At 35.7% G+C, this 13597-nt stretch overlaps 1 protein-coding gene across 5 annotated transcripts in view; it reads left to right on the plus strand.

The window, feature by feature from the left end:
• The window catches only part of GABRB2 (gamma-aminobutyric acid type A receptor beta2 subunit), a 145475-nt gene that overhangs the window by 56921 nt on the left and 74957 nt on the right, over positions 1-13597 (plus strand). The gene's annotated exons all lie outside the window — the stretch shown is intronic.

Raw genomic sequence — 13597 nt, forward strand, 5'->3', positions numbered from 1 at the left:
GGCGGGGCATTAATTACAAAAACTTTCCTTACTACATTTATCTTATTTTTTGTGAGATTTTTCTACTCTCTGCCTATAACTTAAGTCAAGGAAGAAGTGCTTTTATCTTGATTATTTTCTACTCAGATGTAAAGGAGAGCAGTGCGCAGTCATGTGTATTTATTTCTGTCACTTGTACAGTGAATTTGATCCTGTATGAGGAAAGGAACTTGGGCTTCTCGATTCCCTGTATACTCCTTAAATGAATTGTCTGTAATTTTAACTAAACGAGGTATGGGCCAGATTTTATTTTCCTTACTCATGCAAATAGTTCACTTGACAATCACAAGGAATTCACCACAGAACTAGTGCTGCTGCAACTTCTAATCTACAAACTGAAGACCTGGACTCCCTTTGTGGCATGAAACAAACTGTACAATTCCTCTTCCTCAGTTGTTCCATTTATTAAATTGGAATAGTAAAACCTACCTTCTCACAAGGGTGTTGTGAAGATTAATTAATTAGTTTGTGAAGTGCTTTGATCTCATAAAACACTGTGTAAGTGCCAAGCATTATTATGAAGAATTATAAAATGCCAGCCTTGATATGCACTTTGGGATGGTAGCTGTTTTAGAGATGCAGGTCTGCTCCGCTGTCCTTAGAATCACTGTTGCACTTTTCCTACATAGCAACACATTGACAAAATGAGCCAATTTTTGGAAAGATGCAATTTTTGGAATGAAAGAGAGACCGCTGACTGTCATAAGGATCTTTCTTCTATTTAGGACTCAAAGATTAAAGATGCATTTTTCTTCAGAACACCTCCATCCACAGTAGGAGGGTGGGTTTTAAATACCTCCCCTATCTGAAAGAAAACAAAGATATCTTTTACTTTAGTTCCTTTATTAGATCTTAAGTATAGGATAAGTATTCAAGAGAGTCTTTTGCTTTTATGTTATATGAATAGATGTTAAATCATTAGTATGTGAATAATTAATTCAATTAAGCTTAATAGGGAAAAGGCTTTAAGTCACAGGAATCTCTTCCATTAAAAGCCCTATTATCCAAGATTATTACATTGCAATCAAGTGAAAAAAAATTCAGAGTTTTATTGCCTAACAGACAATCTGTGGCATTTATTCTCTATTAGCAAGAAAATCTCCATCAGCTAAAGAACCGTGTAATAGTTTAAGTTGCTCCAAGGATAGTGCATAGATGCATTCCAAAAACAAATAAGGGTCATCAAACACTTAATCTTAAATTGAAATTTAAATATTAACATAATTGAGAATTACAGCAACATAAATCTATGTGATTTTCCTTCTGTAATGTATTCTGTCGTATTGTTTTTGCTGGTACTTGGTGATTCTGACAACAGAAAATTTTATTTAGGAAAGATATTGATAAAATCTTATTGCAGAATGCTCTGATAAAGCCTCGGCTATTGAAATGGATGCTAAATGTGTATTTAAACTTGTTGCACATAGATTTAAATATATAATATGCGTATGTAATGTATATGTAGACTGTATGTAGATATACATACATTTCTGTTAGCACACTTTTTTAAATCTAAAATCTGTTTAATTCTGAGATGGAGGTCATAAGTTGGGACCGGGTCGTAGAGCATTAAAAGTGAAGTTTTAAGGCCTTGTGTGTGGAAGAAAGATGAGTCTGTATTTAGAATTAGTAAAACTTATTTCCCTTGTTTCTATTTCTTATGCAGATTTGTTCTTGTGATTCTATAGATAATTTTTCATTCACATTTTGATGAACATTGCAATAAGACATTGTTGGAAACTGCTTCTTAAATGAATGGATTTTTTTTTCTGGGAAATGTTTTATGAAGCTGCAAGTACTGGAGGTTCTTCTTCATTTAAGTTATATCTCTAGTTCTATTGGTGTTCTTTTTTTTTCCAAAATGTTTTTCTTTAGTTTTTCAATGCACTTTCTTTGAAGAGAACAGCTGATTTGTCCACCTGCTGTTTTATCTTGTTTTGTCACAGAGCTTTACAGAACAGTGAATATGGTTTCTGAGAAATAATTGCCTGAACTGCTAAAATCTGACTTATTTTTTTAATTGAAAAGTCCAGGTGGTTTCCATATCTCTTGGGACTATACGTATTTTTTTAGATTCCTCCACAAATTTAAATTTAATTTGGCCCTCAGTGTGCAAAGTACTTGAGGGGAGCGTTTCCTGGAACAGTATGCAGTCCTGCTTAGACATGGAGAAGTAGAACGTTGCAAGAAATTCTGTTTTTGTGGTATTTCCAGATAAGTTCTCCAGACTCAAGGGATATGTGTATACATTGCAGAAGAGTGTTTTTAAGCCATGCTTATCCCTCGTTGTAATGTTAGCTGTTTAGGCTGGAGTGCAGGCCTTTGCTGCAGCCATTTAGTATATGCACATTTCCTTCTGAATAGGCATCCTTGGACAGTCTGTGCTTCTACTAGCCTAGAACCACGTAATTTAAGGAGAGAGAAAACAGAAAAGTATGGAAAACCATTGTTTTAAATTCAATTGATTGTGCCATCTGTATGAGCAGATGGGAAAAATGTCTCAGGGCTGGAGAGAGACTACAAGATCAAATCGCAAAGAAAGAACTTACATGCAGGCATGCTCACGGTGTCAGAACCAAAAGGATCTTAGCAGCTACTGCAGTGACCTGACCTGGAGCCCAGCCCCTCAGAAATTGCTGTCTTTGTAGCAGATGATGTTTCAAGGGGACATAATCTATACCCGATGGATCCCCATGGTTTATAGTCTGCAAACACTCTCAGTTCTGAGACTGTAAGGGACACAAACATTTGTTCTTAAATTTGTCTCACATGTGAACTGTAAATCCAGATGTAGCATTTCATGGGGATGGTTTGCCAGAGTGTGTCATCCTCCCAAGCTAATTTCTTAACTGAGTGATCATTACATTACAGACTATAGAATATACCAACAAGGCTGTCTCTGTTGAGACTGTTTTAAAAATCTAACACTTAAAAATATTCGTTCCAACATTTTGTCTTGAAAAGTGAGAGGTATGTAAAGGCACATGACCTTTTAAAAGACTTTCAGATTAATGCAAAAAATCAGCTACTTCTCTCAAAGCCTTCTGCAGGGTAACAACCACTGCTAGACAAAGGTACTTGTACTGTAGAAGGTGTTGCATGACTGTGTGTTGCCTTTTCAAAGTGTTTATTGAAAATGTGTTCAAAAGATACTGAAAAATGTTACAGTGCTTTCTCTTCAGCATCAGAACAGAAAAAAACCAGGGTTGGATAGCTCTTGGGGAAATGCTTTGAGATATGTTTCATTACCTGAAACTTATGCAATATGGCTAGGACCAAAATGTTTTGGTTTGCAGGCTTCTCTCTCATGCACTTTCATAGGACTCTTAAATAGTAAAAATTAGCAGCAAGCATTCTTGGTACAAGATCACAGGGAATGACAGCCATTTGCCTTTAGTTTCTGGGGGTTCAAATGGACTCACAAATATGTAGTTTGTCTGTAAACCACTACGTTCTGTTGTGTTGTTTTTTCTTTCTGAAGAAAGAATTTAAGGAAGTAATTTGTTGTTGCAAAGTAGTTTTTAATTGTTTTAAAACCTGTTGAATTGCAGTGGATTGTATATAGATACATAAAGGACCTCAGGACTGAAGTGATAAATGGTGGGGTCTTCTCTGAGTCCTTACTCAGTTTGACTTAGGTCATAAGATGATTTCCTTTTCATGAGTCAGAATGTCAGTGAAGAACCACCATGTATTTTGGTGGGTTTTTGTGCGTGAGAGACACCATTACTTAATAATTTATATTTATGTAGTTCATATTTTTTAAGTCACCTCTTAGTTTTAAATTAATAGTAGCCATGTATCTTAACAAGCCAATAATATGATACTGGAAAGAAAAAAACACTCCAAAGTTCTAAATGCTTCTGCTTATGTGGGAAAGAAACATAACTCCATTAATTTGCCATGAACATAAGGTTTATCAATCTACTTTGTAGGGTTTTTTTTAACAAAGGTTTTACAAATTCCAAGCAATGAAAACTACTTGAAGAGAGCTTAGAAGCTGCCAAAATTATGATGACTACAGAGTGTTTTTATGTAGTCAGCCGACAATGTAAATAATTGATAGACCTTGATGCTAAGCTCCATGCTTTCAGTGAGAGATTGTCTGGTTTTTTTCATTTTATCATTATCTCTCATCATTATCTCTCTATCTACTCCATCTGGTTCTGTACGCAAAAAGCAGAGATGGGAATGAGTGCACAATCTGGGAAATACTATCCAGGCAAGGAGGCATATACTGAAACTTCAAAGTTCATCCCTCTGCTGCTTTTTTTTTAAAATCATATACACTAAAGTTTATTTCATAATTGCATGACAGATCATTAGATTTTTATCTCAGCTAACATTCATTAGTACTGTGCATCTTTAGTCTGTTGGCATTTTCTAGAAGAGAATCTCCAAAGCACATATAACGTACAAATATTCTGTTACAGTTACCCTTAATTACATTTGAGTATGCCTCCATAGCATTAGCATTGCTGAAGAAATGTCATGTCATCCCCTCTCTGTCTGCCATGCATTTTTTACTGTTGGATTTTTAAAGAGGTAATGGAATAGCCATAAGTCAGAGATGTCGCTAGTTATTCTCATGTAAGTTCAGTAGACCTTCAACAAAGTTTTGGTGCAGAAATATTTATCTGATAAGAAATCATCTCTCTCTCTCGGGGCTTTGCTGTACATTTAAAACAACCAAATGGGGGATGAAAACCTCATTATTTGAAACGAAAAATATCTTTGTGTATGCAAGGATTAGGAAGAAATCTTCCCTCTGCACATGTGGTTCTCTAGGTACCCACTGACATGCACGTGCTGTTGAAGCCAAACTTCCTGTCACCATCTCCTTTGACTTAGATGTATGGACTCAAAGTCTGCAGTTTAAATATAATGGTACTATTTTATTGTTATATTAAACACTTCATATGATTTATTTCCAAAACTGTCCAAAAACATTACATATCTCTGAATTGGTTATTGTGGTGGTATGGTACTTTTTTTGTCCTACATTAGTATTTTGTATCCATAAGTACTGAAGATATTTTGCATATATTGAAGGAGATAGACTCCAACTCCATCTGTCACATCTTGTCCACTTCACCTCTTTTAAGTTTCTTAAAGCTTAATCTGTTCATTTTATTTTAATACAGCTTTAATTTCAATTTAATCTATATCTCTGATTTATGAGATTGCTAGGAAAACATGCTTTGTCATGGTCACAGAACTAATAGTGAAAAGTATTAGTGATGGGAATACAACCCCAATGAACACAAGAAAAAGGGCATGGAGAGTAATGTTTGTTTAATGTCAACAATGAAAGTAAATATTGTTACCTTTATTATTAATTATAATAATTACGGAATCTTAGAAATTAATTGAGAGGAATGAATAGATATTAGATCAATAAAAGGCAATTAGGAAATATATGACTAATAGATGAGATGCCTGAATTATGTAAATTCAGAAAGGGAAAGATGATTATGACTTAACCTTATGAATGAAAAGAAAGCATCGATAAAGCAAATTTTCTCACACAGATTTGTGGGGGTTTTTTTTTGTTTGTTTTGTTGTTGTTAGGTTCGTCAGCAGAATAAATAGCAGAAAAGGCTTTTATTTTTGTTTCAGTAGGTAATGGAACTGTAGCATATTGCCCTTTGTCTTATGCTAGATATGTTACTGATGGCTGAGGTGATAAACCTAGAAAACTTCGTTGGGCCTGAGCAAATATCTCAAAATATCACTCCTGTATTTCTGAATACAAAGTTCCTGAAGTCTGCAAAATGGGGTGGAAATATACGAAACTTAAGTATTCTGTCCATAGCAGAAAAACACAAATATCTGTAGAAATAAGGTGAAGAGAGAGACATCCTGATAATTCCAGTTTTTTAATTCAATTTCAATTGAGAGAAAAGTTCTGGAAATGAGTGCATTTATATTCCTTAGTCTTGACAGGGAGGAATAAGTGAAAGGTTTTATTCATTGTAGTTTTTTGTTGCTCAGCAGTTCTCACTGGCCAAGGAAAATATGATGTTCAGAATGTTTTTTTTTTTTTTAAAGAAGCTGATAGCTTGGATTTAGTTTAACAAATAATTTTTTGTACTCCATCTCGAAAGTATGATATCAGTTAAGAGATTTAAGGTGTCAGCTCTGTGGTATAGCCTTTATCTACCAAAAAAAGGTCTTACTGAAGCCATCTCATAGCCAGAAGTCTCGTAGAGTTCCCATTTAGATAAACAAGCACCTCTCAGTGTAGGCAGAAATGTCTGTGTTAGCAACGAAGCTGAAGGGGAATGGGGAGGGGCCTCCCTTCTGTCCCTGCATAATGTCTGAGCTTTTCTTTTATATTATTTTCAATATTGTATTTGAATGAAAATAAACGAGATGGGTAAATATAGACCTGTGGCTGACAGCAGAGTGGCAATGTGAGAAGTTCTCCCCCATTTGGAATTGATCACATATATGATTAGTAAAGCTCTCTTCTCCTTTCTTTGCTTCAAGAAAAGCATGATCCTATCCCCTTCTGACTTTCCTTAACACGTTATGCTGTTTGCCTCATCTATGTGTGCTTAGCCAGACTTTCTGTTCAGTAATTTCCCAGTGTAAACTCTACACAATCTCTAAACCTTTAGGAAAGCCGGTTGTATTTTCATGGTCAGTTTTTCATCCAGTTTACAGACCTTGCTTATTCTTTAGTCATTGTTTTCCTCTGAAATTTGCTATGTGCTCTATATTCTTTTCCTCCTCATAGTAACAAGTGCTTGAAGTAGGGGGAGGGAGTAGTTATTGCTTTAGATTAACAGCGTTAAATTGCCAATTTATCTTGATGTCATGCTTCTGCTTACTAACAACCACTTCAAAATGCATGGTTTTCACTCAAATCCAGTGGGGCCATTGTTTCTATTGTTTATGGAGCCACTGTGACAGCCACAGTAAATGGTGAGTTTTAATTCGTTTTCCTTATGAAGATTAGGATCTTGGCTAATGACTGCGTAGTCATAAGTGATGATGCTTTTTCCTCCTACGCTCTTGCTGCTTAGAACATATATTAATTGTGCAGATGGTAGTGGCTTAGCTATGTGTTTGCTTTCCATCTCTTTCTCTCACGACATTTACACCATGCGAAGAGGGTGTATTGCCATCTCCTTATTTATGAAGACTTGTGATTCATCACCTGTCTTTTAAATCAAGTACTAAGATTATATTCTGTTGCTAGGAGGCAGAATTTGGATGTATGCTTTCTTGTTTTAGGCACACCTGTGCCAAGCTTTGCCTGAAACCTTCAAGCAAATAACAGCCATGAGCACTGAATTTTCATCTTCATCCCTACATGTGAAACTTGCAGTGCCTGTTTTATGTGGGTAACTATGTAATTCCAAAGATTCACAGACTTCTCTAGCTAAACAACCCAAGATTTACTGAAATTTAAGTTTCACTGTGTCTTTTTGAACTACTAGACATCAAGTACAACTTGTATGTGACAGATGATAGAAAATAACTACCTACATACTGTGCTGGTTTCTTTCTTACTCTTATATTTATTAATTCTTATAGTTTGTTAGAAACAACAGGAAAAATAACAAGACGCAACTAATAAATATAATTCCTTAAAAATTCATTTCTTCATTGATGTCATATATCTGTCATGACCACATTACACATCAGGTTGTTACTGCTTTCACTGAACACAGGAAAATCTACTTTTCTAACATTTGTTGGGTTTGTTCTTCACTGGCTTTATCTATTTTAGTGTTCTTAATTTTTAGTCTTGTTTACTTTTAAGTATCACTCCTGGGTCGTTATTTGCAAATTCAAGGGCAATTGATTTTGGTCTTCCTACTTTATTTTGCTCTTCACTTGTTTAGGAAAGATCCTGCGTTGCAAATACATTCAAAGAAAGTATATATAATTGCTTTTTAAAAATGAATGTATGTAATCTGAGAAAACAGTTCATTTCCTGTCAATGAGCTTTACCTCTGGTGTCTACTTATCAAGTGTGTATACTGCGTGTGGTGATACAGGGATTAATACCTCTGTACTTGAAGCTGCTTGCAAAGAGGACAGGAACTGGTTAGCTTTTGAGTCTGAGAGGAGTGTTACATTGAAGGAGGTATGAATGGCTTTGAGGGTTGCGTTTGGTTAAGTGTCGAGGTTCCTGAAAGAGATCGTCATGAAACGTGAGTAGAGAAACAACCGAGGGAGGTGGAAGTAGAAGGAACTTGTCTCTTTTTTACTTTAGGGAATTGCAGGCTTGTACCTAGTGCATAGCTTCTTACCAAGCACTGATGCAGTAGCAAAGGCTTTGTGTGACATCTGTTTTGTCCTGTTGCTGATATTCTGGATTTGGCAGTCATACTGCTATTCCAAGTGGAGAAAAGTTATTAGGGTCTTGTTAAGGCACTGCAGTTGTGATTAAACATGTTGGCTAACTAGAAAATGGCTTTACTAAAGTAAGTGAAAAGCTGAGATAGATGCCCTGTACCACAAATACACTTGCATGCTTTCAGTGTTGTAGATTTAAGATCATTGTGTATTGAAAGTTCAGAAAAATGCAGCAGATCTGAGCAAGATAATTATCATCTCAGTGTCTGTATCGCGTGAGTTACAATGTAAGGAAGCTCCATATAATTTCTAAGGGCATGAACATCAATACTGCATTAAGGATGCCTACTATTAGACTTCTTATTTATCAGCTTGGAAGAACATTGGGAAAAGACACTTAACCAACAACGAACTTGTTAAACTGTTGATATTATTTGCTAAATCTCTGGTCTGTGTTTAGAAGTGAGATTTACCACCTATCGGAGATGTTTTGCTGAGTCATTAGCTGTGGCTTTAAGTTAAATGATCATAAGTAATGTGTGACATTAGTGATGAATTTTAGTCCATGTCTGAAATATCTGAAAGCAAATTTGTAAGTGAAATACTGAAATCTTGTGACAGAACAAACAAAAAGCTTCTGGATGTTTCTGGATATTTCTCCCTATGCAACATTTAATTAGATGGGAATATGTTTTGTGAAATGAATAAGTTTGAGAAGAATGCTGGGACTGGCCTATTCAGATCTTTTTCACCTGCTTGAGACATGGCAAAGATCATTTTCATGTGCCTTACCACATTGCTCAGTGGAGAAGCATGCTTGTTGTTTGATTGTATAGCATTGTCTCCTATTGTCCCCATATTGCAAGTAGTGCTAACTTGAAGTCTACGGCCATGCTAAGGCTTTCTGTTGAGCTATTATTTAAAAAAAACCTCTCCAGTCATCTTTCCCATAAGTAATATGTCTCATGCAGGGATTGAAGTGATCTATTATTATCCTTGTACACTAAGAAAATTAAAACGTTCTATCCCAATAGTTGATGCAAACAGTCATGTCCTATTACCATCATATAATATCAAACACCAGTGCTGACATGCTGGCATTCGTAATGAATTGAAAAATAGGATCTGAAGACCACGCACAGTGGAGAGTCTTCTGGTGAACACCAGATTTGTCACTGGAGAGTGTCAAATCAGTTTAAGTTCAGCCAAACTTCAACTCTTGAGTTTTGAAATTCCTGCTTTATAAATGTGAATCCTGGAAAGTATTTATTTTGTTGCTGGAAATGCCCTGCTTTAAAGGCTGTCAAACAGACTGAGTTTGTGAAAAGCCACCTGCACCTTTCCAAAGGGCTGTGGCTGGATGGCCATTGCTTCCATGCCTGGGCTCAGAAATGAGTAAGAATTTGTGAAAGTGGACACGGCAGCCTTGGACTCATTGCTGTGCCTCTGAGCCTGCTGAACCTGCTTTGCAAATGATGCTTTCACCTTGCAGCCTTAAGTGCCAGTGCTTTCATTCACCTAAAAGCACCCGTGCATTTAATCAAGTAAAATCTTAGGAAACTAAGATAATGGTCATTGCCATGAATTTGATCTACTGAGTTTCAGCAAGCATTGTCCTATCATTTATGAATGAAAGACAATTAAGTAAAGAATAGAAGTTATTTTGGAGATTGTATTAAAAAAAAAAAAAGTCACTTTCTACAGCACAATGTCCACTTAAAAAATAAAAATAAAAAAAATCCTTGCGTGTATTGAATGGCTCCAGAAAAGGTCCAATGTACCTCATATAAGCATTTCTTTTCCCATAAAATGTATATTGGGTGCACTCAGGTATGACTGATATTTTTCAGTTGACTCTTCATGTACCTAACATATGAGCTAGTTGTAAGTTTTCTTTGAAGAAAAGGTCTGGTCGTATGAACAGTCAAGCTACAAGTGTGGTACATGAAAAGCAATAGAGAACATGTTCTCTAAATTATAAAGGCACACAATATAGAAAATAGAATTCATGTTACGGTGGAAGTTGAATAAATGCATCAGTAATATATGAAGTGTTAAAATCCAGATTTGAATACAGAAAATGTTAAGCAATACTGTATGCAGTATGCAGAAGTACACAGAAAACAGACCTGAATAAACTGATTAAAATCAGTTGAACTCTTGTGTACAGAATCATCCCAACCTCTTGGGCAGATCAGAGTCACGTATCTTCCAAATCTAATAGTTAGCTTTGTTGATTATCAATGCCAATAACTAACTGTAGAAACCTGTGGATCTTAGTAGCGTTAAAATAGAAAACGAGAGCAAAAGGGATCTTGGGAAAATTAATGAGCTTTCTCCACAGCTGTCTATCTGCAGAATAACCTGAGGAAGAAGATGAGTAGTGTGTAAGATAAAATGTGCAGAATAAGCTGTTCATAGTCTGCGTAAGTCAGACCTGTCTTAAAGCATTCATTTGAATAAGGATTGTTGTTTCCATTGTAGAATCTTCATAGAACTGTAAAAACGTTTGAGTCAGAAATGACCCTTAAAGATCAGCCAGTCCAACTCCTTGCAATGAACAGGGACACCCATAGCTCCATCAGGTGCCTGGAGCTCTGCAGGGATGGGACACCAACACCCCTCTGGGCAACCTGTGCCAGTGCCTCTCCACCCTTATTGTGAGAAACTTTCTCCTTATATCCAATCTAAATCTCCCCTCTTTCCTTTTGAAGCCATTTCCCCTCTTCCTATCACAGCAGATCCTGAGAAAGATCATGTATATGTTTGGTTTGTTTTTTTTCCTTTATAGGTGTCTTTTCTCAGGTCAATTTGTCCTAATAAGAGTGTGTCATTTGATGACTCTATACTGTGAATTAGGCTGAAAATTATCCCTTAAATTTTAGCTGTCCTCAATTAAATAGTGTTCAGATGGAAATAATTGTTTAGATGTGGTACGTGGCTGCCATGCAAACAGGAGATTCATTAGAGACAGCTTAAATGCACCAGACCTGGCTGTTATTTGTGGTGGGGGATCTCCATTGATGCTTGGTGAACACCAAGGGCACAGGAGAAGGGTGAAATTCTATAACTTTATATTTCGGGTGGTTAGTTGTTAGTCCGTATCTACAGGATATTTTACACATCTCTGAAATTTATAGATGCTGCTTTTTTTGCTAGCTGTTATTTGTATTAACTGTAATAAATTGTTGTTAATCTTGAGAATTTTGGTTGTCATTTTAAGTGAACTATTTCCCTAGTGTTTTTATATAATTTCAAAATACTTTTTTAGAATGGAAAAAATATAATACTTTTTATAGTTACACAATGACAATTTGTATTTGTATTTTACTTCTTTCCCAGACATAGCATCTCATTTACTCAGTACTTCTGAATGGATTTCTGCTTTCTTCACATGCTAATTCTCTTTTTAAAATAAAAAAGAAAACTAGCTTTATTTGCAGTCCTTTCTCACATCCATAAACCAGTAAATGATTCAATTAGGCATATATATATGATATGATATTCTGCTTGGCATATAAAAATGTCTGCTGAAGTAAATTGGAAGAGTAAATATGACCACTAAATCACCAGTTGTTAAATAATCCATGTTTTAAGAATATTAAATAGATCTATGTTCTACATAATAAATGACCTGACTTTCTTAATACAACCAAAACATTTCTCCTAAAATTAAACAACACTGAAATAAAACCAAGCACTTCCAGCCCAATTAGTAGGATAGCTTCTTGTCCTTCTTTATGTGATAATAATGCCTCCCACGCGCTTAGCAGTGCAGTATCAGCCTCTTCCTTAAGACAGTGTCAAACACGTTAGGTGATGAGTGGTTCCTCTGGAAAGTTAGAAGCAAGAGAAATGGTTGGACATATTCTGTGAATAACTGCATTGGCCTAAAGAATGCAGCTGTTGAATATTAATGGATTTCTGCCACTCCAGTAATTCATTTCATCTTAGAAATATCTTTAGCCCGTCCCTCTGCAGCTTTGTGAGGTTTCAGCAACTGATGTCTATGAGGTGTTTTAAGGTTCTGTGATCTACAAATCTTTCCAATCTGTATTTCTACGTGTAGATCAGTGTGATGTAATTGCTATACGAGGCATAATTAACATGGATGTTAAAACTAAATTTTATTATAGAGGCATGGATTGGGTTTGTTTTCCCATTTTTCATTAAAAAAAAAAAAAGTGATTCTGATACTTTAAATTACTGCCTTTCAGGGAAAAGCTTTTTCACATGGAGACTCAGAATGATAAATTCAATTTGTTCAGTAATAACTATTCTATGAACATGACAATGGCCTCAGAAAGAACCACGAGATCCTCCCCCCAAGCATGTAATTTCACTTTGCCCCTTTTAATTCTATGAGACAGTCCAGCTTGCTGTGTATTATGGCAGTTATACCACTCTAATGCCTCAAAGCAGGCCATCAGTTCTGCTTTACATACACTTTAAATGCATGCGTTAATGGTTTTGAAAACTGGCTGTGGATGGTGGCCAATGATACGTTTCTAGGAAGTGTTTGTGATATGTTGACATCACAGCTCTCAAAAATAAATAAATACAATAAAGTAGTTCAGTTGCCAAATATCTTTTTGCAACAGTGGTGGTGGTGAAACGTTACCATCTGCTGATTGCAAATAATAGTCACTCAGTGAAATTAATAAAAGCGATACCTTAATATCAGTGTGCTGTATCTAGATAACAGCGTTGTTAATATCTGTTAGCATTATGGGCCTAAAGTCTGAGGGCAATGTATAGGATATTTTGAGACTTTAAGATCATCTGTGTTACTTGCTTGCATTCTTTCTTTCTTTTTATTGACAGTTAATATTATAGTGATATTTGAAAGGATGTCAGTAGGGTGGAATTATGTTTCTGGATAAGTGCCTCTTATTGTTCCCTAAATACCAGAGCAAAGCTGAGATGTTTATTTGCAGAGCAAGAGATGTTGATCTATTGATAATAGTCAATTACAAGGATACTTGGTTTATTCTATTGAATGAATACAGTAGGTTTAATCACCTTGATTCCTGCTAGTACAGAACTGCAAAGTTTCTCATTCCAAATTTTTTCTGGTTGCATTGGGTTAAGATTTAGAAGGGAGGTGAAGACAGCAGAGAATTTAGTTATGTTGACATGAAAGTATTTCTGATATGCTTAGCTGCTGCCTGTGCTTTCAACATTCACCGCAAATACAGAATTCTATTTCAGACTGTGTAGAACCTTTTGATAGTGAGTGACTTTT

Source organism: Numida meleagris, chromosome 12 (genome assembly GCF_002078875.1).
Source record: "Numida meleagris isolate 19003 breed g44 Domestic line chromosome 12, NumMel1.0, whole genome shotgun sequence".
NCBI lineage: Eukaryota > Metazoa > Chordata > Aves > Galliformes > Numididae > Numida > Numida meleagris.